Genomic DNA, 27970 nt, shown 5'->3' on the forward strand with positions numbered 1-27970 from the left:
CCAGGTGCCCCAAAAGGCATATTTGGATGGTGTGGTCATAGAAGGCATTTCAGAGAAGGCGATTTATGAAATGAGATCTGAAAGATAAGAAGGGGCCATCTGGCATAAATCAGGGAAGAGCATTCCAGTGAAAGAGTTAGGAACAGGTTAGGCAGGTGTACAGAGCACAAGGAAGACCTGTATGGTTGAACCATAGTAAGCAAAAAGGGCAGAATAGTTTGAGATGAGGTCATAGAGGTAGAAAAAACTAAATCAGAAAGGGCTTTCAAAGTGATTGGATTTTATTTGAAGGGCAATGGGAAGTCAGGGAAGTATCATGTATGGCTTATATTGAAGGAAAATGTATTCTGGTTGTTGTGTGAAAAATGGACTCAAGGGGTGTAGAATAGAAGCAGAGAGAACAATTTAGGAGGCTACTGTGGTAGTCCAGGTGAGAGATGATGGGGTTTGACCAAGGATGGTCCAGCGGACATAAAGAGAAACGGACAGATCAGAAGACTTTTTCTCAGTACTTTGGTTCCATGATTTTTCCAAAGGAGTTGTATTTCTATTATTTCCAAAAGAAAAATAATGCAGACATGCAAGACGTATATGAACATTTTACTTTTATTGCCTGTGATTTCACAATGGTATGTACTCTTACATTGTTTGGGGATAGGAAAGGCCTTCTTTGAAATGAAAGCACTGATAAAATCGGTGTCACAGTAGTGTTATGGAATGATCTCAGTGGAGATGTATTGTCTGTTTTGTACATTTAAAATGGCTCTTTTCCTCTTGCCAGTTGCCTGAAATCACACCATGCTTATTGGATATGAAGCTAAAAAGATAAGTTGTGATACATTATGCAGAACCTGGTATGATAGGCTAAGGACAACATTTTATTTTGTAGGGGGAGTCACTGAAGTTTTGTTTTGTTTTGCTTTTTTGAACAGAGGAATAATATGACTAAAAACTTTTATAAAAATGTTCATTTGGGTAAAAAAAATGTTTCTGGGGAGAGATCCTAAAGATAGGAGAATCACTTATAAAACCCTTGCAATTATTACCTTGGAAAGGAAGAGACTGATGAGATGAGAAACATCTTGGAGGCTGACTCAATCAACTGAATTTACAGGTGGAACTGATTGGAGTAAGCGGACTAGAAGTTGTCAGAGATTGTTCATTGGTTCTGAGATTTTTGCATCTGAATGATGAGGATGCTGTTAAGAGAAAGAGTACAAAAAAGGAGATAGTTTGGGGCAAGAGGAAAGAGAATAGATCTATTTCACAAAAATGTGAATGTACTTAACACTACTAAGCTATATCCTTAAAAATAGTTAAGATGGGGGCATCTGGGTGGCTCAAGTTGGTGGAGTGTCTGCCTTTGGCTCAGGTCATGATCCCAGGGTCCTGGGAATGAGCTGTGTATCAGGCTCCCTGCTCAGTAGTGAGCCTGCTTCTCCCTCTCCCTTTGTCCCCCCCCCCACTCTACTTGTGCTCTCTTGTGAGTATGCTCTCTCTCTCTATCTCAAATTAATAAATCTTTTTTTTTAAAGTTAAGATAGTAAATATTGTGTTATATATTTTTTACTACAATAAAAAAATGAAAATAAGATAAAGTTTAAAATAAAGGCAAGCTATTCTGTGTCAGCAACAGCAATCTGCTAAAGGACATGCTGTAGGGGGATCCCTGGGTGGCTCAGAGGTTTGGCGCCTGCCTTTAGCCCAGGGCGCGGTCCTGGAGTCCTGGGATCGAGTCCTGGGATCGAGTCCCGCGTCGGGCTCCCGGCATGGAGCCTGTGTCTCTGCCTCTCTCTTTCTCGCTCTGTGTCTATCATGAATAAATAAATAAATAAATCTTTTAAAAAATAAAAAAGGAAATAAAGGAAATGCTGTAAAAGGCAAAACTATGGAGACGAGTATACGTGATTGCTAGAGGTTGGTGGGAAGGAGGGGAGGGATGAACAGGTGGAGCACAGAGATTGGGGGGCCGGTGAAACTACTCTGCACAATGCCATAATGATAAACACGTATCATTATATGTTTGTGCAAATCCATAGACTATTCAGCACCTAGAATAAACCCTAATGTAAACTATGGACTTCAGGTGATTTTGATGTGTCAGTGTAGGTTCTTGATTGTAACAAATGTACCACTCTGCTGGGAGATGTTGATAATGGGAGGAGCTGCGCATGTGTGGGGACAGGGGTATATGGAAAATTTCTGTATTTTGCTTGTAATTTTGCTGTGAACCTAAAACTGCTCTGGAAAAATAAAGTATTTTTGAAAAAAAATCATTCAAAAAAGCTAGATGACATCCTATTCTGGTATTAGAAGTAGGCATGGGCAGAGGTGGACTTCCCATGCTAAATTAGAGCTTCCCATGCTAAGTTAGAGCCCAGTTCAACTGCCATGTTTTTGTAAAATTTGCAGAAGAGAAGGCTTTTTTGTACTTTTTTTCTTAAAGAGGGCTCCCCACATTGCATAAGGACCCATATAATCTGGATGGAAGAGATCCTGACCCATTTTACTCTTCAGACCTGAGTGTTCATTTTTATAATTAGCTGAAGGATACCTTCTCTAGAAAAGGGGGTTTGCATTCTAATTAGTGAAACAACTTCAATAACATTAAACAAACATTTACTCTTTTTTAGTTTAAGCTAAAACGTTAAGAATTTCTAAACATTTATGCTCCCAATATACTTGGAGTCTCTCCCAATTATAAGAGTGTGGTTATCTCATTATCCCTACATTGAATGTTCTTATTTTACCTTTGGTATGTGTCACTTTCTCTTTTATGTTTATTTCTTTTTTTTTAATTAATTAAATTTTAAAAGTAGGTTCCATACCCAGCATGAAACCCAGTGCTGGCTTGAACTCCTGACCCTGAGATCAAGACCTGAGCTGAGATCAAGAGTCAGGCACTTAACTGACCGAACCACCCAATCAGATGCCCTGATTTTTTTTTGGGGGGGGGTTAATTTCCCTCCTTTTCAACTTTTCTTTATATTAAGGCATCATCGGTGGTATTTTTTGCTGTGATGTTCCTGGTTGTTTAATCATTGTGGAATTTTTCTTTTATTTCTAATTCTTCCACGGGTTTTATCACTTTATTTCTGAGTTTTTCTGTTTTTGGTTTCTATTATTCTTTTATGTCTTATATTATTTTTAAATGGTTTTCTTTTGTTTTGAAGTGGAGTTTAACAGTTGTAGTCTTTCTGGTGTACTTACATTATCTGTAGAAATGTTATTCTGCTTCTTATTTTCCTTTCCTTTCCTTTCCTTTCCTTTCCTTTCCTTTCCTTTCCTTTCCTTTCCAAAAGAATACCTTCTTTTATTAGATTTAACCTTGATACTTTCCTGTTATTAATTTTTTTAAAGGTTGATTTATTTATTTTTAGAAATAGAATGTGTGCATGGGGCATTTGAGCTGGGGGAAGGGCAGAGGAAGAGAGAATCTCAAGCAGACTCCATGCTGAGCAAGGAGCCCGATGGGGGCTCAATCTCATAACCATGAGACCGGAGACCATGACCTGAGCTGAAATCAAGAGTCAGATGCCTAACCAACTGAACGACCCAGGTGCCCCTCTCTTGTTTATTTTTATGTGCTGTTTGATTTCCTAAAATTTTAGGAGATACAAGTATAGTTTAAAAGTATGGTGGCTTGCTGACTGCAGCTTCCTGACATCATTCCCTCCCCCAGTTGGTCTGGACCTTCCCTTCCTTGAGTCTGTTATCCTAGTCTTGCTTAAATTTTATTCTACCCTCAGAAGTTTTTCTAAGTGTGTGGCCATGTCTTGGAATGGAAACCTGGTTGGTCAGTTAGATTGCTCTAACAACTTCAGATTTTACTTTGGGTCCCATGCACTCATCCACTAATAGGATTAGGCCAAATTCTCAATTTAATCTCCTGTTCTCAAATTGACTCACCTCCCTTTCCTCTTGGCTATTTTGGGGTTTTCCATTTTGGGGTGTCTATCAGATGTCTTGGTGCTTTCTCACACAGATGCTGAAATTATGCAAATATTGTGACTATTGTTAATTTGCTCTCCCCTGCTTGGCTTTCATGGAGGTACCTTGTCACCTAGCTTTGCAAAATGTAGTCCATGGATTTTGGTTTTGCCTTCTGTTGCTCTCAGTTTTTATGTGGGGATTTAGCGAGATTAAATAACTATGTTGTCATCACTGCTACTTATCTAATATCTATATTTGATTTTTGAGAAGATGTACAAAATGAGACATTCCAATTATTTTTTTTTAAATTTAGAGATATATAAAATAAAAAGAATGCTCTCCCCCAGTCCCATTCTCTGGAGGTATTTACTGTTACGAGGTATATATCCTTCCAAACATTTTTCTCTCCCTTCACCATATGTTTATATGTATTTCCCCCCACTGCTTTACAGTCTACATTTTTAAAAAATATTTTATTTATTTACTCATGAGAGATACAGAGAGAGAAAGGCAGAGACACAGGCAGAGGGAGAAGCAGGCTCCATGCAGGGAGCCCGATGTGGGACTCAATCCTGGGTCTCCAGGATCACACCCTGGGCCAAAGGCAGGTGCTAAACCGCTGAGCCACCCAGGGATGCCCTACAGTCTACATTTTTATTGCAATTTGGTTTTTCCACTTAATGATATGTTGGAGACATCTTTAAGAACTAATAGAGTCTGATCGTTTTGTTATTGATCACCATTACCAGGTGGATAGTTCTCTCAGGAAGGATACAAACTGCTTTTGGTTGCCTTGAAAATAAACATTTAAGGAGTGTTAAGATCTATCACAAAGTAATTGATAGTACCTGTCTGTAGTTTGACAAAGCTGGGCGCTCAGGGCCCCAGGGTGAATGCCCCCTCCATGAGCTTTTACTGCTTTTCTCTAAGAAAATTCTGTTTGGTCGAATAGTCTAGGCTAGAGTAATCCTCTGAGCTGGACTTCCTCAATGCTATTTTTTTTTTTCTCTAACTGGGTATGAGCTTTAGTGGGCCAAAGAAGAAGGAGGCTATTGAGTCCACTTGTGAAATAATATGCATGGCGACCAGAGTAATCACAGAGTGAGGCTCTGGGCCCAACACTACCACCACTCAAGTATCATTGAGCAAGTCCTTTCACTTTTCTGTGCTTCAAGACAGATTTTCTCTATCTAGAAAATTATTTCAGTTAGTGCATTATAATTTAATTTCTAAAAAGAAAGAAACTCGTACTTTCCAATTCTGTTGGGTCAGCATCACACCTTTTTACCCTACACTCTGCCTCTTCAAACATGTGTGTGATCTCCATGGTCTCTGAGAGCTTTTCAATTTGTAGTGGGACTAAGTAATTCTTAGGCCCCCCACCTGTTTTATTGAGATATAATTGATATAAACATTGTTTACATTTAAGGCACACCATGTGATTTGATTTGTGATTATTTTTCCTTTTGAGAATATTTGTCCTTAATTTGCATTTAAAATCAGTTTATTTAAATATTTTAGTTACAAGTTCTAAATGGTGAAGACAGAGTAGATGCTGCAGGCACTCAGTATCAGTTCCCAAACCCCGCTCCCTGAGGACTTGCTTCTCTGCTCAAGATCCAAACCAGCACTAAATGGCTCCTGGTGTCAAGTGGCCACAGCCTCAGGCCTGGATGCTGCTAGATACAAAGCAATGTAGCCCAGCAGCTTTCTGACAAGATGTGTATATTTAAACTTGCTCCAGGCAATTCTAATGATTGTACCTGGACCCAAGGGGCAATACCAACTCAGAGGTGTGTTAGCATCTTGGGACTGATTTCCACCACAGTCCATCCTCCCTGAGACCTGTATTCTGCAGAGGAAGCGCTAAGGCCCCACTCCCGAAGGGATATATATATGTATATATCTTGTCATGTGAGCTAGGGGTTAAAGTGAAGACCCCTGTGCTCCACATCAGGATCCTGCCGAGTAGCCTAGGAAACTGCACTTTTTATATATGCTCCTGATTATCCTATTGCTCACCAAAGTCTGAAAACTCATGCTCAGGTAAGTTCCATCTATATCATTCTAACAGCTAGAGAGAAGGGGGGGGGAAGGGAATTAGAGGGGCACCTGGGTGGCTCAGTCGGTTGAGCATCTGTCTTTGGCTCAGGTTGTGATCCTGGGGTCCTGGAATTGAGCCCCACGTTGGGCTCCCTGCTCTTTAGGGAGCCTGCTTCTCCCTTTCCCTCTGCCACTCCCTCTGCTTGTGCTTGCTCTCTCTCTGTCAAATAAATGAGTAAAATCTTTTTTTAAAAAAATATTATTTATTTATTTATTAGAGAGAGAGAGAGAGAGAGAAGCAGGCTCCATGCTGGGAGCCTGACATGGGACTTGATCCTGGGTCTCCAGGATCACACCCTGGGCTGAAGGTGGCGCTAAACCTCTAAGCCACTGGGGCTGCCCTAAATGAGTAAAATCTTAGGAAGAAAGGAAGAAAGGAAGAAAGGAAGGAAGGAAGGAAGGAAGGAAGGAAGGAAGAAAGAAAGAAAGAAAGAAAGAAAGAAAGAAAGAAAGAAAGAAAGAAAGAAAGAAGAAAGAAAAGGAATTAGGATAGATGAATATAGTTATTGTGTCTACCTGTGCCAGTTCTGGGGTGGGAAGCACACTTTCCCTACTGGACTTTCTTCACAGGTTCTTAGAGACAAGGCCAGCAGTTCTCTTTAAAACAGCGCTTTGGGATGTGGAAAAACCATGAATATGGAGAGTCATTAGATGACACAGGTGCTTAAGACAAGTTCTAGAGATCAAGGTGGCAGGTTACTGCTACTATTAATAAATTATATTTATTAAATGCCATGTACCAGGCAGGTTGCTAAGGACTTTAATCTCATTGGAATTTTATAACAGATGTCAGAGGCAGGTATGACCACCTCCTATTATAAATAAAGGTTCAGAAAGGTTAGATTACCTTTTTAAATGTCCCATCATTGATGACTTGTTAAATGAGGAATCAAACTCAGTTCTGAATGATGCCAAAAATAGCCAGATCGCCCCTGTTCCCTAACTGGGATGATTGGTACATAAAAGGAAGACAGTGGGGGGTTGGTGCTAGGGAACTATGAATCTGCGGAGTCAGAGTTTTTGCCAAAATTGGGCAAGAGAAAATGCCAAACAGAGGTCTGCTTAGTAAGCGTCTAAAAGATACAGATGAGTTTACTCATTAAACAGTGCTCTTATTTCTTAGAGAAATCACTGGCATGGAATAGATTCTCACCATTTGCTGTTATTGAACTGAAAAATAGAAGTGCTATTTGCAGAGTCCTGCAAGAACTGATTCCTCTTAGACTATTTTTTCCCTTCCAAATTTTGTGTAGACGAACCACCACTGATCTTCAGGAGAGCTTTTTAAAGACAGATGACTGGACCCTTCCTCAAATTTATGAGTCAGAGTTTCTCTGGGTAGGATTGAATCTGGGAATTGGAATCTTTTAAAGTGTTCCCCCTGGTGATTCTGTTGGGCAGCCAGCTTTGAGAACTATTGAATTAAATGATCCAAAATGAGATACTCGGGTTAGGGAATGACTTTCTTTACTGCAATGGATCTTATTTGAGGTGCTAGGGAAGTTCTGTCTGGCAGAAAGAACTGGCTTCCTTTCTTAACCTCTCCCACTTCCTAATCCCTTGTGCCCCCACCCTGTACTTTCTCTTCCCTGTCCCCGGATTTTTCTACCCTAAACTAGCTGGAAAGTGACACTGAGAACAGCAGCGCCACATGGTGGAGAAAAATAATCTAGTGCTACAAAAAGTGCAGGTCGCTGTCGTAAAAAAAAAAAAAAAAAAAAAAAAAATCGCTAGGGCTGCAATTGCCACTTTGTCCTGCAGAGTGCACCACTTCCTTATGTTTTTAGGTGAGGAAGTTTCTTTCCCTCACCTGTGGGTGGATCTCAGTAAACATCCCCTAGAAGGCATGGAGTGGAACATCCTTGCCAGATCAGAAATCAAAACCCTCCATGCTGTGAAACTAGAATAAACTTGGGAGACACTCAGTGCACAGGCATGCACAGGCCTTCTGCTGAGGTTAAAAGTCAACCTCAATGACAGTCTTGGTAGGGATGAGACTATGGTAATCCCCAAGTCAATGTGTGACTTTATAAGAACGTGTCTGGGTGCCTGAGCGGTTTAGTCGGTTGAGCATCTGTCTTCCACTCAGGTCATGACCCCAGGGTCCTGGGATGGAGCCCCATGTCAGGCTCCCTGCTCAGAGGAGAACCTGCTTCTCCCTCTGCCCCTCCCCCTACTTGTGCTCTTTCTCTTTCTCTCTCTCTCAAATAAATAAAATATTTTAAAAATATATAAGAACATGTATATGTGGGGTAGTACCTGATATAAGATATGTCTCGTAGTTATATTTTAAAATGGTACATATAAGTCAGGCATTAATAGATCAAGCCTCTTGTTAGGTGATATTTCCACCCAATGACACATGGGTTTATATTGGTGGAACAGGTTGGATCACTGATCATGCATCTTTTGACTGATTCTTACCAGGCTAAGTCTCTTTCTGTCTGTCTCTTTCTTTCACACACATACACTCACATTTTTCTGATACTTATACTCAGACATGTTTTTCCAAGGCTTAGTCATGTTTAGTGACATCTAGCTACATTAATACCATTAGAAAAAGATGTGCTAAAGTTTATATAAATCCACCAGTCTACCTGATTGCATTACCTGCTTGTTTTCTAATAGCTGTACATAGGCTACAGAGTTCAGAGGTAACTCTAGAAGTCTTCAGATCTCTGCAGATTTGCATAAGATTTCCTGGTAGATGGTGGCATGACTTTGTTTCTCTATGACTGAGTCTTCAGCCTCTAGGTTTTCTCAACCAAGGGTTTCTAAAGTTATCCTGGTAGCCAGGATAGCATGGCTTAGTGTAATGGTTTCCTCATAGTTTTGTTTGCTCTGACAGTTTGCTGTCTTCCTACCTAGAATGTAAGCCTTTGACTGCAAGCTCAAAGCCTAGATCTCTGATATCCCTCAAATTCTCGCTTCACACATTGTTAGACGTGCTCTACTTGCTCAATATAAATGTTTAGGTTGGATGATGAGGAAAGGTGTGTTGACAGAGCAAGAAGTAAAGGAGAAAGAGAGAAAGAGAAAAGTAATGTTTCTAAAAGACTGACTTAACTGGACAGTGAAAGGAAGTAGTTGAGGAAAAGAAAAATGGAAATAAAGAGGAAATTAGAGTCTAGTTGTTGATTTTTTTTAAGTGAAAATGCGATTATAAATGATAGTAATTTATACTATACTATACATACCATGAGAAGATGTTCATGGTCAGTATAGGGAGAAGTAAGACTTCCTCACCAGTTGAAGACCACGTGGAACGGTACAAGGAATATCCTGTAAAAGAAAGTTGTAATTTCCAGGATGGGTTCAGATTGATGGATGAGTCTGCAGATTTAATAGGCCACATTTAAAATTCTTCCTGAATGTTACAATCAAATATTGAATACCAAAATCATTTTAATCTTGCTTTATTATTTTGTAAAGTTGAGCCGGTTTAGGGCGCCTGGGTGGCTCAGTTGGTTAAGGGGCCAACTCTTGATTTCAGCTCAGGTCATGATCTCAGGGTCCTGGGATGGAGCCCCGGGTCATCTGGCTCCCCATCAGTGGGGAGTCTTCTTGTCCCTCTGCCCCTCTCCCTGCTAGTGCTCTCTCTCTCTTTCAAATAAATAAAATCTTAAAAACAAAAACAAAAAACAGTTGAGCTAGGTTAGTGTCCACTAAGATTTGAAAGATTTCTGCTTTTGCTTTAGCTTCTTAAATATAGCGAATGAAAGAGAAATACCTTGGGGCACTTGGCTGGGTCAGTCAGTACAGCAAATAATTCTGGATCTTAGGGTCTTGAGTTCAAGCCCAATGTTGGGCATAAAGCTTAAAAAAAGAAAAGAAAAGAAAAACAGACAGCCTCAAATGACAAGTAGTCTTGCTGACACTCTCACCGATGAATTACATTTTCCAGAGAACCTTATTCTATTTTAATACTTAATAGATATTTGGAATTTAGAAAGCATTAAGATTTATCAAAATATCAGCATACTTGGAAAATTGTTGCTTTATTTCTTTTTTTTTTTCCTTGCTTTTTAATTGCATGTATACCTTATAGAGTACATCTGGAGTGTTCTAAAGCAAAACTCAGAATTTTATTACTTTATTCATATCTATTTCTTGTTTTTTTTCTGTCTCTGAAGTGATTATTTTGGTAGCTTTTTATATTGTTTGAGGGAAGAGTGATCCATTGATTTTAGTGGTATAAATGTGAAATGACTGAGATCTGAATCAGTGATTTGGTCACAGTTGTAAAGAAAAATAAATAAGTCTAAAACCAGTAAAATCTTAGAATACAGAATACAGGGTAATTGGGTTTCTGATTAACTATGGGTTGATGAAAAGACACTTTTTGTTTGAAATATCTCTAAATTGCCTCAGGGTATTTTCTTGCTTTAATAAGTAGTCTAATGAACATAATTAAATCTTCTCTTACTGATTCAGCATCCTGCAATACCTCAGGATCATTACTCTGAACATAATTTATAATTCTATACTGAATTGTAGCTACAGAAGGAATAAAAGTTTAAGATGACTCCCGGATATTGCTATACTTGAAAAAAATAAATCTCTATGAGCTGTGCAAATCACTGTATGTCCATTCACCTTATGTAAGTAAATCCATGTTACCTGTTGCAAAATAATAGACTATTCAATCCAGAGGAGACTTTTGAGATCATGAAATTCGATGCCATTATTTAAGAAATGAGAAAGCTAAGACCCAGAAAATAGCAAAGAGGATTAGTACAACTAGACTACAATCAATGTCACTTGATTGCAAATCCAGTGGCCCTTTGACTTCACCATTCAAACGATTTGTGATTCCTGTCATTTGATTCCCTTGCTCCTAAAAGTGCAGAGTCCAGTCTCAAAATTGGTTATTTAGGAGTTTTGGTTAAATGAATGCAAGCTCCACTAACATGGTAGCTCCTTAGGGGCAGAGAATTTTGTCTGTTTTGTTCACTTATGTATTCTCAACATCTCGAACAACAGTACCTGTCCCTGAGAAGGCCTTAGATAAATGTTTGAAGGATTAAAGAATGAAATGAAATTGCAATGTTTATTCCACAGAAGATAACTTGATTTCAAATTCTTTCTTCATCTACTCAGCATCACTAAGACTGGTGGTAGGAAGATTACAGATTAATTACTGAGTTCATAATGAGAAAATGAAAGGAAAAGATAAATATTGTCAAATTGTCATGGTATGACATTGTAAACTTTTGTCTCACTTTGTTTCTCAGTTTTAAACAGCCAGCATGGGAGAAGTAAGTAGCCAGATGTTAAATTGTAAAAACACTTTTCAGATAGTCAAATTAGTTAACAAAGTAGAAGACATCACAACTCAGCTCTGCAAAGCTGTTTGTTAAATGGGAATTCTATATTATAATTCAACACATCTCTCAAGACAAACAAAGCCATCCCAACTAGAGAGAAGAGTCCTTTTCCCTCCAGCATCTTAGTGAGGCCATGGGGGGTAGCAGCTGCTCTCTCTTCACCATGCAGCCCAAGAAGAAGAGAGATGCCAGAAAGTCAGCCAAGAAAGACAAAGACCTAGTGAACAAATCCGGGGGGAAGGCCAAAAAGAAATGGTCTAAAAGCAAAGTTCTTGTTTGACAAAGCGACATATGACAAATTTTGCAAGGAAGTTCCCAACTCTAAGCTTATAAGCCTGGCTGTTGTCTCAGAGATGGGAGATTCATGGTCCCCCAGCCACGGCAGCCCTTCAGAAGCTCTTTAGTAAAAGGACTTCTTAAACTGGTTTCAAAGCACAGACTTCCAGTCATTTATGTCAGAAACACCAAACCTGGAGATATCCTAGCTCCTGGTGAAGAGGCATGAACAGATCCCATACCAACTGCACATTTTGAAAAAGAAAACTTTATTTTGTTTTTAAAAAGGAACTAGGGGGATCCCTGGGTGGTGCAGCGGTTTAGCGCCTGCCTTTGGCCCAGGGCGCGATCCTGGAGACCCGGGATCGAATCCCACGTCGGGCTCCCGGTGCATGGAGCCTGCTTCTCCCTCTGCCTGTGTCTCTGCCTCTCTCTCTCTCTCTCTGTGACTATCATAAATAAATAAAAATTAAAAAAATAAAAATAAAAAAGGAACTAGGGAAAAGAGAACATTCATGGACACCAAATCCTGTGCTTATTAACAGATCTGCCCTTGACTCTCAAAATTGGTGGTATGCTTAAATCTTCTGATAAGTGCGTCAGTGTAAGTGTATTAAGAAATACCTCAGAAACGAATCCAAGAATGAACGAATTGCAAAAGCCCTCTACTTAAGGACCGGTTTAAAATTTAACAGTGTAAACAGTGTAAGGTTATTTGAATACACAGGTGTATTTAGACTTGGAGTTATGGTTTCATTAATACAAAATCAGAAGATGTACATAGCTACAAAAATAGATCCAGGTATTATCACCTTTATATTCTAGAAAATGCTTTAGGTTACCAGAAATCTTCGAATTTCTTTTCGAAAAGTCACTTGATTGGATTTATACCATAAGTTCCTTAAAGTTGAGGATCAATTATAATTCACAATTGTAGCTGCAGCCCTTGGCACAATGGTGTAAAACAAAAGAAACTCAAGTCTTTGTCAAATGAATGAATATTAGGGACAGACTTAATTAAGGGCCCTTTTCTAAATTGTAATGAGAGATGGAAGCAATAATAGAAAGGAGTTTATGGTATCTAGAAACACTTAACTGGAGAAAAAGAGAGAGGTGAAAATAAAAGGAAATGTAGACTTGTCTTTTTGAAACTCCCACCTTGGGTATTTTGGAGTTTGCTTCTAAGCCCCTTAATCCTCATTATCACTAGTGAGCCCTGGGGACAGAGCTTGGGAAGAAACACATACACACAAAAACACATTTGCCATTACCAAAGTACATTGAAAGGACAGCTTTCCTATAACTTCTTTATTCCCAATTTTGCCTAATTTCTGAATTAGCACTCCTATTAATGTCTTATATATGCCATAGATATGTTGCTTTCGTTAGAAATTTGACTTCCTGAACTTTCTGCACTCAGATTTCTTTTCTTTTTCTTCTTCTTTTTTTTTTTTTTAGGATTTATTTATTTGTGTGTGTGTGTGTGTGTGTGTGTGTGTGTGAGTAACTATGTGAGAGAGTGGGGGGAGGAGCAGAGGGAGAGGGAGAGACTCTCCAGCAGACTCCACACTGAGCACAGACCCCCGACACCAGCAGATCCCATGACTCTGAGATCATGACCTGAGCTGAAATCAAGAGTTGGCCGCTTAACCAACTGAGCCACTCAGGCGCCCCTCTGCACTCAAATTCTATTCATATCAATTTAAACCTCTTCCGAACAAGAAGTTCTATGGTAGGAGAGATTACAAGGTGGCAAAACAACTGGATGTGGAGAACACAGGGAAGAGGAGACTCTTCCTGACCCCTTAAGCTGGGAAGAGATGGCCTTTAGGGAGCAGAGAACTGAGAGCTGGCTCAGGCAGTCGGTGGACTGCACACTCTCCCAACTAAAGTGCATTAGGATTCAAGGTCACTTGGGGTCTGCCGAGATCAGGGCTGTGGTGAGGGTCTGGTTTTTTCTTTTTTTTCTTTTTAATATTTTATTTATTTACTCATGAGAGACACACAGAGAGAGAGAGAGAGACAGACAGACAGAGACAGAGACACAAGGCAGAGGGAGAAGCAGGCTCCACGCAGGGAGCCCGATGTGGGACTCGATCTCGGGTCCCCAGGATCACACCCGGGGCCGAAGGCAGTGCCAAACCGCTGAGCCACCAGGGCTGTCCAAGGGTCTGGTTTTCTGTACTTAAGGATTGGAAAGCTGTTTTTCATGCCAACTTTTCATGACCTTATAATCCTAGAAATTTCAAAATTGGAGGCAGAATGTCATTTATCTTTCCATTTTTCTAGTTAGCAATTGGACCGAATGTATAACCCTCTAGTAATAAATGACACTTTAGGTTAATATTTAATTTATAAGCCCTTAGGAAAGGAAATGTCACCTTGTATTTCTATCATTGACTTTGTTTTAAGCATTTCACACAAATGGTTTTATTAGTCCTGTTAACATCCTTATAACTAGATAAAGGGCAAGAATGATGATACACAACAAATCAAATCCCTGGGCCAGAAGTTAGCCAAATTTTAACTTCAGTTTCTCAGCTAAAAGAGATTTTGCTGTTGCTGTTTTTAAAATGTTTCATGCTCTCCATTAGATAGCTTCTTTGCAGAAAAGAAGTTGAAAAGCTTAGAGAAATGTCCTAAAGTTTCTCAATAGAACTTTATCTTGCTATTTGAGTGAGGGCCTTAGTGAAATCTCTGTGAGAGGTGGAGTTCCATTGGCTAACCAAGTCCTGACAGTAAATCCCTTGACATTCTTTGAAGGTGAGGATTAGGGCTGACCTCAGGCAAAATGATGAAATTTGTTATCTATCCCATTCCCCTCCCACTTGTAGGCACTCACTCTGGAGACCTCCTTGTTCCCCTGAACCACCATGTGATTGCCTCATCAGGGACCTGAGTCCACTCATGTTCCACACTCCTTTCTTAAAAATTCAGGTTCTTCATTTTATCCTCTCTGGAGCATAATTGTTTTTGAAAGATGACAACTAATCAGATAAATGTATTATGGCTCTGGTTGTGTTGGCTAAATCCATTCCCCCCCCACCCCATTTCCACTTAAATCACTCTGGCTTTTGTCTACCACTCTACTAAAGCTGGTTACCAAGTGCCTCCCGTGTTTGAGTTCTCAGAGGCATCAGAGACTCTTGACTCTTCCTTCTTTCTTAGATGTTCTTCCCCTAACCCTCAGACTCCATTTTCTTCTGAATTCCCTCCTACCTCCAGGCACCAGAACACTCTGGCTATTCCTCAATCTCCTTTGTTGGCTGCTCCTCCTCTGCAGAGCCCTTAAATATTACTGTCCACAGTGTTCTCCTCTGGTCTCTTTTCTTATTCCAAACTTGCTAACTAGGCTATCTCCTATACTCTGGCTTTGACTGCTTTCCCTACGCTCATGACTCCTATATATGTCCAGCCCGTCTCTCCCTCCTGAGGTTTAGACTTCTATTTCCAAATGCTTAGAGGACAGTTCTCCTTGAATGTTTTACAGGTGCCTGAAACTCGGCAGAGCCAAAGCTCATTCTCTAAACTTCTTCGTCCTCCATGTCCCTAACTCAGTGAATGATACCACCAGAAACCCATTTGCTCATAAGTAAAAATATAATTTAACAAATAAATAGCTTTTAAATACGGTTATGTGCCACATACTATGTAGACCATGCATACAAGGGAATAAGACATTCAGTATGATTGGTCCCTGTCCTTGGGTTGCTTCTAATCCAGTGAGGAAGGCAGATATTAAATAAACAATTGCACAAATAACTAGTCATAATCATTATGAACACCACCATGGGAAAGACAAAGAGTCATCTTTGACTCTTCCTTCCTTAAACATTGTATCACCCATCAATTCTATCTATCCTACCAGTTCGAACTACTAAATATCTCTTCAGTTTGCCTTCCTTTCTCTGTGCCACCACCACTAAACTGTCTTTCTTAGGCTACTGAAATAGCTTCTGAACAGGTTTCTTGTGTATATCCTTATGCCCAGAATCTACTCACTACACTATATCCACAGTGGTCTTTTGAACATGCAAATCTTCATGTCTTTCCCTGTTTAAAGCCCTTCAATGGAATAGTCTATATGTCTTACCAAGGCCCTCTATGCCTACTCCTTCCTTCCTTATAAATTTACCTTATCTCTGGCCAAGCTTCCTCCTTGCTCTCTACTCTTTTTGACCATTAACACATTTCTTTCACTTTGCATAGAGCATTCTGCTGTCCCTTCTCCCACTAACGTTTCATTTAAATAGTTCCTGTTTTCTTCAGGTTGCCAGAAAGTTTATCCAGATTAGCTCTTCACATTGTGCCCTCTCCAAAGTCCCTGTGGTTTCTGGTTTTGTGACATTCATCATATTTGTACTATGATGTTCCATGAGGACAAGGACCATGTCTGTCTCATTTATCGCCAGATCCATTTCGGTACCTGGCCCAAGAGGTATATTCAATAGGCATTTGTTGACTGAACTTGTTACATAAACCACAAATACAGTATGTAAAGGATTCTTTCTTTAAAGCTTGCTGTCTTTTAAGCAATAAATGTACATTTAAATAAAGACTACCTGAAGGCTATATCCCAATTTTTTTTAACTTCCCAAAATGTGTGACAAAATGTGATAGAAAAGGAGAATGGAGATATTACAGATCAATGGGGAACACTTTTTTCCAGGAGACATTTGGGACCTTGAAGTAGCCCTCAAGACACAGTGTATAGCCATTAACTCTAACTATACTTTCTAAACAAAAGGCAGGAATTAGGCAGGTGAAATAATGGAGGTGAGATGGTGATATACTTGGCCCACAAATTTTTTATTCTAGCTCAGCAAATCATTTGCCATATGACCTAGACATATCTCTTTCTCAGTTTTTCCACTTAAATGAGTATCACAGTATGAGTTAATCTTGCCAATGAGACAAAAGAAGAATAATTAAAGGTTAGTGTAAGAGGCAAACTTATTTTCAGATGCAAAAGAAGAGTTTTCTAATGTTGAATTAACATTAATTCGGATTATTCCCATATTCTCCATAATGAGAATAAATCAGAATTGCTGTTTCTCTTTTTCCTCCTCTACTTTTCTCGTCCTTTTTCCTTTCTTTGTATTCCCTTTCCTTCCCTTCTTTCCTTTCATGAACATTTCAATCCAAAAGCCATTAGGAAAGCAAGATAGATGTCTTCATGGTGGGAGTGTTTAGGGGAAGGGAGAGTCAGTGGTGTCTGAAGTGGGGAGCTGGAGTCTAAGGAGGTAAGGGGGTATCCATGCAAGGGCCACATGACACTGGATGTTGGACCTCAAGTATGGTTAGGAGGGTGTTCATTTGCTGAGGAATGGGATATTGAAATAGTCTCAAAGTATTTCTCCACAGAATAATTATTAAATATTACCCTTCCTTCATCACCTTAATAGCATGAACAAAATTAATATCCTTTATAATGAGATGAATCTAAATAATGTGCCACTTGAATGTGCACATATGCATTCATGTGCATTCATGTGTTACTCTAACCAGACACACAGCCTGAATCTAATCATGAAGAAATATTAGACAAACCCAAACTGAAGGATATTCCAAAATAAAGGTGACCTCTAATCTTCAAAAGAGTTAAGATCATGAAAATCCAAAGACTATTCTAGATTGAAGGAAACTATAGAGACATGATAACTATATGCAATGCATGATTTCTGATCATTGTAATGTGGTTATATTGAAGAATGCCTTTGCTTGTTAGAAATACAAAAAAAAAAAAAAAAATCCAGGGGCAATGGGGTATCATACTGGCAACTTATTTTCAAGTGGTTCAGAAAAAAAAAAGTTCTTTGTGATGTATTTGCAACTTTTGTGGAGTTTTAAGATTATTTATGTAAAAACAAGAATGCCTACAGTTGATAACTTAATAAGTAGAGGTGAAAATGTAATCTGACAATCTTGAGGGAAGTGCTAGAATTGCTGGTGGTTCAAAGCAGTTGCCTCTGAAGAGTGGCTGCAGAGAAGAGAGAGAGAGTTGGTTTCCATTATAAACGAGTCTATTATTTGATCTGCTTGATGTACATGTATTATTTAAATGAAAATAAACTTTATTACTTTAATAAAAGTAAATGAAATATTTGAAAGTTGGTGTGTACTTGGACCCAGACAAGAGGAATCCCCATCCTGAGTCCCAGATTTGCGGGGGAGAGTGGCATTTGATACTTTTATCAACATGTGGAGGCATCCATGGGACTGAGAGGATGTGTCCACTATGGATCTATGTTCACCTTCTTCTAGACTAAGCTCTGGGGACCTAGAACCCTAGCATTTCTTGTCCAGATAGCCCTAAACCCACTTCTGGAGCCTGCATGGGCCACTTGCCCATGTCTTCCCTCTCAGAGTGGACCGCACCACCTGTGCACACATTGCCAGACCTCACAGATGGCTGTTTGAAGGTTGTATGACTGGAACAGAATTAGGTGAGTTACAGGGTTCACCTGAATGGGGCAGGGACAGGTTGGGGGTAGGGAAAGAAAGGCGCCAGAGGTTGGGGCCTGGGGGCAGCTCTTTCCATACCATCACTTCCTCATATGGAACTTCAAACCGAAATCCAGCCTTCTAGAGGATAAAGGCACATGTAAAGATAAAAGGAAAAAATATCTCTTTATCCGATTTTATTTAAGTTTGTTAGCTTGATTTATACATTTTCAATATTTAAACACAGTAGATGGACCTTTGTTTATTCTCTCACAGGTTACTCTGCAAATGTTAGAGGTGAACCTATTAAAAATCCTCCCAGTAACCTTTGTTTCTACCTATTCATTTAAAAAAGAAAGAAAGAAAAGAAAAGAAATTAGGAAAGTGTGATTTAAAAGCCCTCTGAACCTATCTGTGCCTTTCAACACAATATTTTAAACTGCTTGTAAACATTTCATAAGCCAAGTTGGCAGAGGAATAATTCAGCTATGGGAAAAAACAGTACGTGCCAAGCAACCACTCTAGAGAACAGAGAGGTCAGTGACTGGAGGTGGCATGACCTGGTTAGATGAGCCACGACTCTCTCTTGACATTTTAGGAGGAGCACGTCTCTGTCTTGACTTTATTCAGATTGAACTTCACTGATCCTGTTGTATGTGACCTTCCAAATGATGTACCTTATAAAACAACAAATATCATGTTCACCTTAATAGGATCAAATATGAAGGCTCTTGTTTTCAAACTAACCCACAAGTTTGTATTTTTGTAAAAAGTTTAGGTTTGAAATGGCTCTGGTTCTCTCTCTCCTTTCCTTCCTTCTTTCCTTCTGTCCTTTCTTCTCTTATTGTCTCTCGTGATGCTCTTTTTTCTCTCCTAACACTATGATACATTTAAGGTGGTTAGTCTTTGCTTCCTATCTTGAGCTCTGTGAGACCTTGAGCTCTGTGAAAGCAGGAACTGTATTGTATATGCTGTGTACCCAGTGCCTGCCATTGGAACAGGCATCAATAAGTAATGATATTTTTTAACTTAAAAGGAAGAGGAAGGGATTTCTTTTGTCCTGGAAAGTGAATGAGCTTTTTGTAGGGAAGAAAGCAGACCAACTTATCAACCAGAGTCCAGGACTTTTGACTTTTCACCTCATTTCTAAGTGGATCCCATCATGCGGTCTTAAGTAAATTCTGTAGCTTTTTCATACATCTTTTACTTAATCTCTAGCTACACAGAGCTGATACCTCTCTCGTACAGCCCAGGAGGAAGTGGCTATCTGCATCGACTGAATCAGGAAAGAAAAGTACAAAATGTCATGTGAATATGTTTTATTCATGAGAAACAGTATGAAAGCAGAGTACAGTGAAGAAAGAACTATTGGTCACAGAGGGTATTTTTTTCCAGCCACACCCATGTACTGACAACAATCTCAGCCAGTTAGTTGTGTTTTCTCTGATTACAAAGAGGTTAACAGACAAAAAACTCTGGTTCACCAGAGTCCCACTTCACATAAAGGGACATTTTTGGAGGCAAGACTCATGGGTACCAAGACTGAAGGGTAATCACAAGGACAAAGGTCCCATCCAGTTCTAAGATTCTAGAATTTTAATTTTGTTGAGAGTTTGGGAGCAGGGGTGCTTAGCTGAACCAGAGAAGCGTTCTACTTTTCTATGTTAGTGTCAAAATTCTGGCATAGCCTAGTCTGTCTGAGGTTGAATTTGACACTTTATCTTAATCTGGGCTTAAGTCAGTTGTAGCCTCACAGGATTACAAATACAGGATTTTTAACAATTTATTGGCTTTGCCTGGTGAATACAAAAGATAAGAAAGTATACCCTTTACTGGAATCAAAAAAAGCCTGACCTATTCCTTTTACTTTTATTGAGTCACTCATTTAATTACCAGGCTGAGGAGAAAGAAGTATAGATTTCCAAAGCCAGAGATAATTGAAAGTAAACTCTTCAGTGTTAAAGTCAGGGGTCTGAGGGGCTGGTGTCTATTTTTTCCAGACAAAAGGTGGAGTGGGATAAATATACTGATCACGAACAGAGAAGCATATGCTCACAAAATGGAAAGGAAGAGGGGCACCTGGGTGGCTCAGGGGTTGAGCATATGCTTTTGGCTCAGGTCAGTGATCCCGGGGTCCTGGCATCAAGTCTCACATTGGGCTCCCTGTGAGGAGCCTGCTTCTCACTCTATGTCTCTGCCTCTCTCTGTTTCTTTCATGAATACATTAAAAAAAAAAAAAAAAAGATGGAAAGTAAGAAGTAGTGACAGAAGGAGCAGAGGCAGTTTCCATTCATTCCTGCCCCAAGCAGTCATCTACCTTTGGCCAGCACCAGCCTATTACCACTGAATCAGAGCCCATACCCGGCTGAAGAGACTCACCATCCTCTTTATCCCACACTACATCCTTATAAGGTCCCTTATTGGATAACTATGAAGAGGTTCACTTTCTTCATATAAGTCTAGTAACGATAGAAAGATTATACTCGCCTTTCACGAAGATGGTGCCGAAGGCGAAGAAGGAAGCCCCTGCCCTTCCCAAAGCGGAAGCCAAAGCAAAGGCTTTGAAAGCTAAGAAAGCGGTGCTGAAAGGCATGCACAGTCACCAAAAAGAAAAAAAAAGAAGATCCACACGTCACCTACATTCCGACGACCCAAGACCCTGCGTCTCCGAAGGCAGCCCAACTATCCTTGAAAGAGTGCCCCCAGGAGAAACAAGCTTGATCACTATGCCATCATCAAGTTCCCCCTGACTACTGAGTCAGCCATGAAGAAAACAGAAGACAACAACACGCTTGTGTTCATTGTGGATGTCAAGGCCAATAAGCACCAGATCAAACAGGCTGTGAAGAAGCCTTATGACATTGATGTGGCCAAGATCAACACCTTGATCAGGCCTGATGGAGAGAAGAAAGCATATGTTCGACTGGCTCCTGACTATGATGCTTTGGATGTTGCCAACAAAATTGGGACCATCTAAACTGAGTCCAGCTGGTGATAAATCTAAATATAAATTTTTTCACCATAAAAAAAAGAAAAAGAAAGATTATACTCATCTTGAAGTTTGGAAACTTTCATAGATCGTGTATACTGGTCCTCCATTACCAGAGTGAAACCAGTGGATTCCTGTATGTTTCTTCCTGATTCTTGTGGTAACTAAATCATTGCAAAAATAGCCTTTTCTATAAAATGTTTTAAGAAAATAAAAAGTATTGTGATTGTTATTGAAAATGTCTTCATGAAAAGAATCCTCCCCCCGCCCCCCGAATCTCCTATCTTGTCTCCTAAGACAAGATTCAAAAGGCATTTCCCTCATGAAGGAAATCTAAAGATTCTTACTATGATATGCAAGCACTTGCCTTTTATCTTCCTTAATGAAAGATTTCCCATTGCAATTCTTTATAAAGGTAGACCTGGGGATCCCTGGGTGGCGCAGCAGTTTAGCGCCTGCCTTTGGCCCAGGGCACGATCCTGGAGACCTGGGATCGAATCCCACATTGGGCTCTCGGTGCATGGAGCCTGCTTCTCCCTCTGCCTGTGTCTCTGCCTCTCTCTCTCTCTCTCTGTGACTATCATAAATAAATAAATAAATAAATAAATAAATAAATAAATAAATGTAGACCTGATAGTAGATTTTGATTCCAAACCTGGCTTCCACAGATATGTCCAAGTGACAAGCGTGGCTCAGGTGGCAAAAGAATCTAAGGAACTTTGATGTTTGCTCTTTGGGGTCACTCTGCCAACCTAAAATCTCAGAAGGTTGCAGGTTAGTTTTTGTTGTTGTTGTTGTTGTTGTTTTTAAATTTCATTACAGTATAATTAACATACAATGTGTTAGTTTCAGGTGTATAATATACTGTGATAAGACAATTCTGTACATTGCTCTGCTGGTTGGTTTTTAACATAGAGGACTATATAATTTTACACCTATTCACAAATATTTTCACCTATGTTTTCATAGCTTTCTGGTTTATCTATACAGATAGTATCATTAAGAAGACATGTATAAAAGCTCTGGGGAGAAATATTTCATACAGATCTGTTGGATAATAGCCAGGATATATTTCTCACAAAATCCTGGAGCACAGTCAAATTCTCTATTTCAAAGTGGGGGCGCAGTTTGGAAAAGAAAGAAGGAGACTCCTAATACAGAGAATATAAAAGCCAATAGCTTCCAAGTCCTGAATTGCTTCTGACCTCTTTTCCCTTGCTATACCAAAGAGATATGCAAATATTTTTCATTCTGCTGATGGGTACAGTGGTAATGAATTAGTGTTGGCAAAATCTTTTGAAAGGAGAATGTAGAGTTTATTAAGGAAGCAAGAAACAGAAGACTAGAGAAAGCCCTCTTGGTTGGCCAGATTGTATAATGTTACATAACATGTTTTTTGCACCATGGAATAGGGCAGATGACCTTAAAAAGAATTTGTTTGTTTGGTTGTTTTGAAGTCTTCCTTTGACAATAGCAATAAGTAGTCTGATTTAGCAATTACCTAAAATGTTTGAAGGGTCAAGTATCTGTGCAAATGGGAGCCAAATGATGTAGCCTCTACTCCTTTGTTTCAGTCTTTCACTCAGCAAGCATTTACTGAATACACAGTGTGTGTCAGCAATAGTCTAGTCTGTATGGGAGATACATAGATTCCTAAGAGGTCAATAACATCTGCGAATGAGTTTATAATGTAGCAGAGGAGATAAGCAATACATATACAAATATCTACACTGCAAGACGATGTAATGTTTGGGACATTTTGTAGGGAGCTGACTTTTGAGCTGGCCAGGTACCGGATGAGATCTTCTGGGAAGACATAGGCCTTGGTAAAAACGTGGCCAAACTATCTCCTCCCCCTTCTCCTCTATCTCTCTGTCCCTCTTCCCTCCCCTGCCCCAAACAAAGGTAGATTTGTGTGCTCATTCTGCCTTATTGCATACTGTAATTTGTACCAACTTTCATTGTGACAATTATATTCTAATTGTTGTTTACAAGTCTCCAGGAAACTGTAAAGTTCCTTAGGGCAGGAACCATGTCTTTTCACGTTTGTTTTCCTATCATTTAGCAGGGTTTCTGACACAGGATACCTACTCAGTAATTATTGGAGGGAGAAGGGAAATAAATTACAGAATACATTCAGGGATATGAACAGTGAGTGAGTGAGTGAGTGAGTGAGTGAGTGAATGCTACAATTTGGCTGAAATCAAAGATGCATGAAGGAGAGCAGTGGGAGTTAAAGCTACAAAAGTTAAGTTGGAAAATGGGTCCAACACTATCAAGTGTTGGTGAGTTAAGTGGAGCAGTGGAAACTCTTCTGTGCTGCTGCTGAGGCTATACATTGGTACAACCATTTTGGGGGAACCAATTTATCAACATCTAATAAAATGAAAGATGCTCATATTTTGTGACCCAGAAATTCTAATTCTAGAGAAACTTTTGCTCATTTACACAATGAGACAGATATAGAATGTTCATTGCTAAAAGTTGGAATCAAATCAATGTCCATCAGGAGGAGAATGGATAACTATAGATAGTTAACTATAGATCAGTAATGAATAACATTAGTTGTATTATATTAATATCAGTTACATATAGTGAATTATTACAGGTATATCAATATGGGTGAATATGATAAATTTAGTATTGAATGGAGAAAAAGAACCCAAGGCTGCAGGAGAATTGCTATGTTGTCTTTTATGTAAAGATTAAAATACTGTAAAACAGCATTCTTTTTAATGCTTGGGAAGAATGAATATTAAATTCAGGAAGGTAGGGAAGGAGATGTAATCCAGGGAGTTTTTATAAGGGCCTTGACTCTATTGGGGCAGATTTTGTATATTCATAATTCATGTAGCACTTGCATGTTAGACCAATAGGAAAGACAAATTTAATTAAATTGATTTGAAAATGAGGAATGTAAGGAACCTGGACTTGGAGGCTCTAAGTTGAAATTATATTATTTGTTTTAGTGTATTAGAGGGTAAAATGAAAATCATTGGAGTTGAAAATACTATTTTGACAGCACTCAAAATGACGGGAAGAAATCAGGATTACCCTCAGCCCCCCAACCTCATCCCACATGCTCTGAAGAGATATTTATGCTTTTGCCAATGAATTTTTCCAAACCATTTAAAAATGTATGTAAAGAACACACAATATTCAACAGATACATCAATGCAACAAATAAAGTATTTACACCATGTATTAAAAAAACCATGTCTATTTCTTTTCCCATAGTTTATCTTAGAGAAACAAATTTTCTAAATTTATTACCTACTGTGATAGCTAATTTTGTGTCAACTTGGTTGGGTCACAGGGCACCCAGATATATGGTTAAACATTATTCTGGATGTCTCTGTGAAGATTTTTTTGAGTGAGATTAACATTCGACTCAGTACACTGAGTAAGAAAGAATGCTCTCTCCAGTGTGGGTGGGCCTCCATCCAATCTGCTGAAAGCCTGAATAGAATAGAAGGCTGAGTAAGAAAGAAGTCTTTTTTTTTTTCCTGACTGTCTTCAAGCTGGGACATGGGTCTTCCCTTCTTTGGACTCTGGAAGTATACCATCAGCTCTCCTGGGTCTCTAGTTTCTTTACTGCAGGTCTTGACTTTTGTAGATCTTGACTATTCAGCCTCCATAATCATGTGAGCCAATTCCTTATAGTAAATCTATCTATTGAGAGAGAGAGAGAGAGAGAGAGAGAGAGAGGAGAAAGATGGATATTCCATTGGTTCTTTCTCTGGAGAACCCATATTAAAACACCTACTAAATAAAGTAGCATTTGGTTTATTTTTGTAAGCTTAGTTTGCTCACATTTCAAAAATTCTTCAATTTAGTATCTGCATTTGATGAATCATAAAATGTTCTAAAATGCAATTCTGGGAGTCTGTCCTAAGAAGACAATGTCGTGTGCAAAAAGGGCTTGTGCTCAGAAATCACTGACATGAGTTGATTTCTGGTTATGCCACTTATTAGCAGTGTGACTTTAGACAAGTTATTTTATCTCCTGAGATTCAAAGTCCTTATTCGAAAATAGGACTTGGGGGTGTGTAGGTGGCTTAGTTAAGTGCCCGACTCCTGATCTCAGCTCAGGTCTCGATCTCAGGGTTGTGAGTTCAAGCCCCAAGTTGGGCTCCATGCTGGGTATGGAGCCTACTTAAAAAAAAAATAAAAGAAGAGAAAAGAAAATAGGGCTAATAACTTATGTCTCATCAGGCATATGAGTATCAACAGCACCAGCATAGTGCCAGGCATGTAAATATTCACTTAAGATTTCCTTGTATTGTGACTCTTAACAGAAGAACATTACTTGGCCATTTGATTGTGAAGTCATCCTGTAAAAAAGTGGGTTGAGGCTTGAGGATGGGTGAATGGGAATGGTAAGGTCAAACTTACCTCAATGTACCCTGACGTAAATCTAATCTAATGTCCAGGATAAGTTGAATATTTTCTCCCTGCCAAAAGAAAAACAAACAAACAAACAAACAAACAAAAAACGTGGGCTGTCATTTATTCATCACTTAAAATGTTATTATATAATAAAATAAAATAAAATGTTATTATAATACCTCTATTTTCATTGTATGTTTCCTTTACTAATCTTAGAAGCTTGCAGATACTAGCTTCCAGGAAGAGAAGGAGATCCAGCAGTTTATTATTATTCCACATACAATGAAGATACTGAGATTTCGATAGTGTCTTAACTAAAGGAATATGGCAAGTCAGCCCCTAGGTTCAAATGTCTCTCCAGGCACTTAGGAAGACAGTGATGTTACATCCTTTGCAAAATTATATGCCAGGTGCAGTGAGGGTGCAAAATAAAGAGAAGACATCGGTCTACCTTCAGCCTAAGAATAAAGAGAGGGTAAAACTTGTGGAAAATATGTAGAAACACATCCTATTAGGAATATACATATTTAGGGGATCCCTGGGTGGCGCAGCAGTTTGGCGCCTGCCTTTGGCCCAGGGCGCGATCCTGGAGACCTGGGATCGAATCCCACGTCGGGCTCCCGGTGCATGGAGCCTGCTTCTCCCTCTGTCTCTGCCTCTCTCTCTCTCTCTGTGACTATCATAAATAAATAAAAATTTTAAAAAAAGGAATATACATATTTATGACTGTAATTCCCTTAAGCCTTTGCTCAAATTATACTTTCTCAGTGCCACCTACCTTGATCACTCTAAATTCTTCAGTCTGTTCCCCTGTCCATTACTTTTAATTCTCCATTGCTTCCTGCACATTTTAGTTTACCTATATAATACCTATTATGTAATATATATATTTAGGTTTAATTTTTATTATCTCTCCCTCCACACACACAGTAGAATACAAATTCCACAAGTTCAGGGATATTCTGTTTTGTTCATTGATGTATCCCAAGTGTTTAAAAAGTACCTAATCTATATGAGGCACCCAATAAATAGGTTCTGAGAAGCTGCAGCAGAGTTTCAAGACAAGGAAGAAGTTTTGAACACATGCCTTTGCTCCCTTTCCAAACCCTAGTAAATCAACAGGAAGGGGATTTTTTTTTCTAAGGCATAATCCCAGAAGGTCAAAATGGGAAAAAGGATCATGACAAGACTTTGGAAACTGGAAAACAGGCAGTTGAGGGATTAACTGCCTTAGTAGAACCCAGAAAGCTAAAGCTTAAGCAGGCAGTGGGGATACCCAAGAAGCAATGTGATTTACACTGAAGAATCCAAAATGAGTCAAGATTTGGTGGTACCAGCTACCTTTGGAATTGGGGAGTGGGCAAGGAATGATGTAAAGGTATGGCTAAGGTCAGGGTAATTGTTCTGTTGTGACGAGATTCCCCAGACTCCAGGCAAAACACTGGAGCTTTATTCATTGGTAGGATTGTAATCAAGAATCTCTTGACTGGGGAACACCAGATCCTTCTAAGGGCAGAGTGCTGTATCAGTCCAGATCTAACTAGGAGACAGAAACTACAAAGTATTATATTTTAAAAGTGACGGTTAAGTAGAATATACACTGAAGCTTACATTCCTCAGTCTCTTCTCTTCTTTCAGCTTCTAAAATGCTGGCAGCCAGGCTGAAATATTCAAGCAGGAGACTGAGAGAAGCTTCTTTGCAGATTCTGACAGCCTACAGAAAAAAAAATTATGATATAGTATTGGAATGACACAAAGAAACAGTCTAGTCAGGAACACAAAGATCTGCTTGCTTCGAATGTGCCCTATCACATGCTCAGAGCCTCTGATTGTCTTTTTGGTGCCTTACTAGATACATGAATAGACAGCCAAGGGTCATCAGTTATCTGCAGAAACAGATTTGCCAAAACAAGAAAACAGGAACAAAAAACTCAGAGGACAAGAGACTATGCAGTGAGAAGAAAAATATTCCCTCAAACTATCATTAATAATCTCAAAGGTAAAAAAGAAACCATTCCATCCATGGAACAAGATAAGATGCAATAAAAAGGAAAATCCAAAAGAACTTTTGCCAATTAAAGTATGATAGCAGATCTTAAAAACTCAATACAAGGTTTGTAAGATGAAATTGAGGAAACCTCCTAGAAAACCAAGCAAAAGAAAAAGACATGGAAAATAAAAGAGAAAGTTTTTTTTAAAAATGGAGGATCAATTCTGGAGCTGAGACAGAAAGAGGGGGATGAAAAGGGAGGAAATAATTTTTAAAAATTCTCAGAATGGAAGGACAAGCATTTCTAGATTGAAAGAGTCCTCCAAGGCCTTGATACTGAATGAAAATGGATCCATACAAAGGCATATTATCACGACATTTTGGAAAATGGAAGACAAAGGGAATATCTTAAGAACAATCTTTTCCATGAGACTATTAGAGCAGGGGCTTCTCCAAGATCAAAAGAAACCAAGAAAGAGAAACACAAAGGATCCAGGAGCAGGAAATCCAAAGTAGAAG

At 39.2% G+C, this 27970-nt stretch overlaps 1 long non-coding RNA gene and 1 pseudogene across 2 annotated transcripts; one reads left to right on the forward strand and one right to left on the reverse strand.

The window, feature by feature from the left end:
• Positions 1 to 63: 63 nt before the first annotated feature.
• LOC144301250 (uncharacterized) lies at positions 64 to 27970 on the reverse strand. 2 transcript variants are annotated; one of them, XR_013368063.1, is made up of 6 exons: positions 27073 to 27970; positions 25468 to 25526; positions 9767 to 9852; positions 9234 to 9318; positions 1047 to 1199; positions 64 to 817 (listed from the first exon to the last, which is right to left on the reverse strand). It is a non-coding gene; the product is annotated as an uncharacterized LOC144301250 (long non-coding RNA). The 2 variants fall into 2 exon arrangements; XR_013368062.1 differs by having other exon boundaries at positions 1047 to 1810.
• On the forward strand, positions 11497 to 11868 carry LOC144300732 (small ribosomal subunit protein eS25 pseudogene; annotated as a pseudogene).

Source organism: Canis aureus, chromosome 29 (assembly GCF_053574225.1).
Source record: "Canis aureus isolate CA01 chromosome 29, VMU_Caureus_v.1.0, whole genome shotgun sequence".
In the NCBI taxonomy this organism is placed as follows: Eukaryota; Metazoa; Chordata; class Mammalia; order Carnivora; family Canidae; genus Canis; species Canis aureus.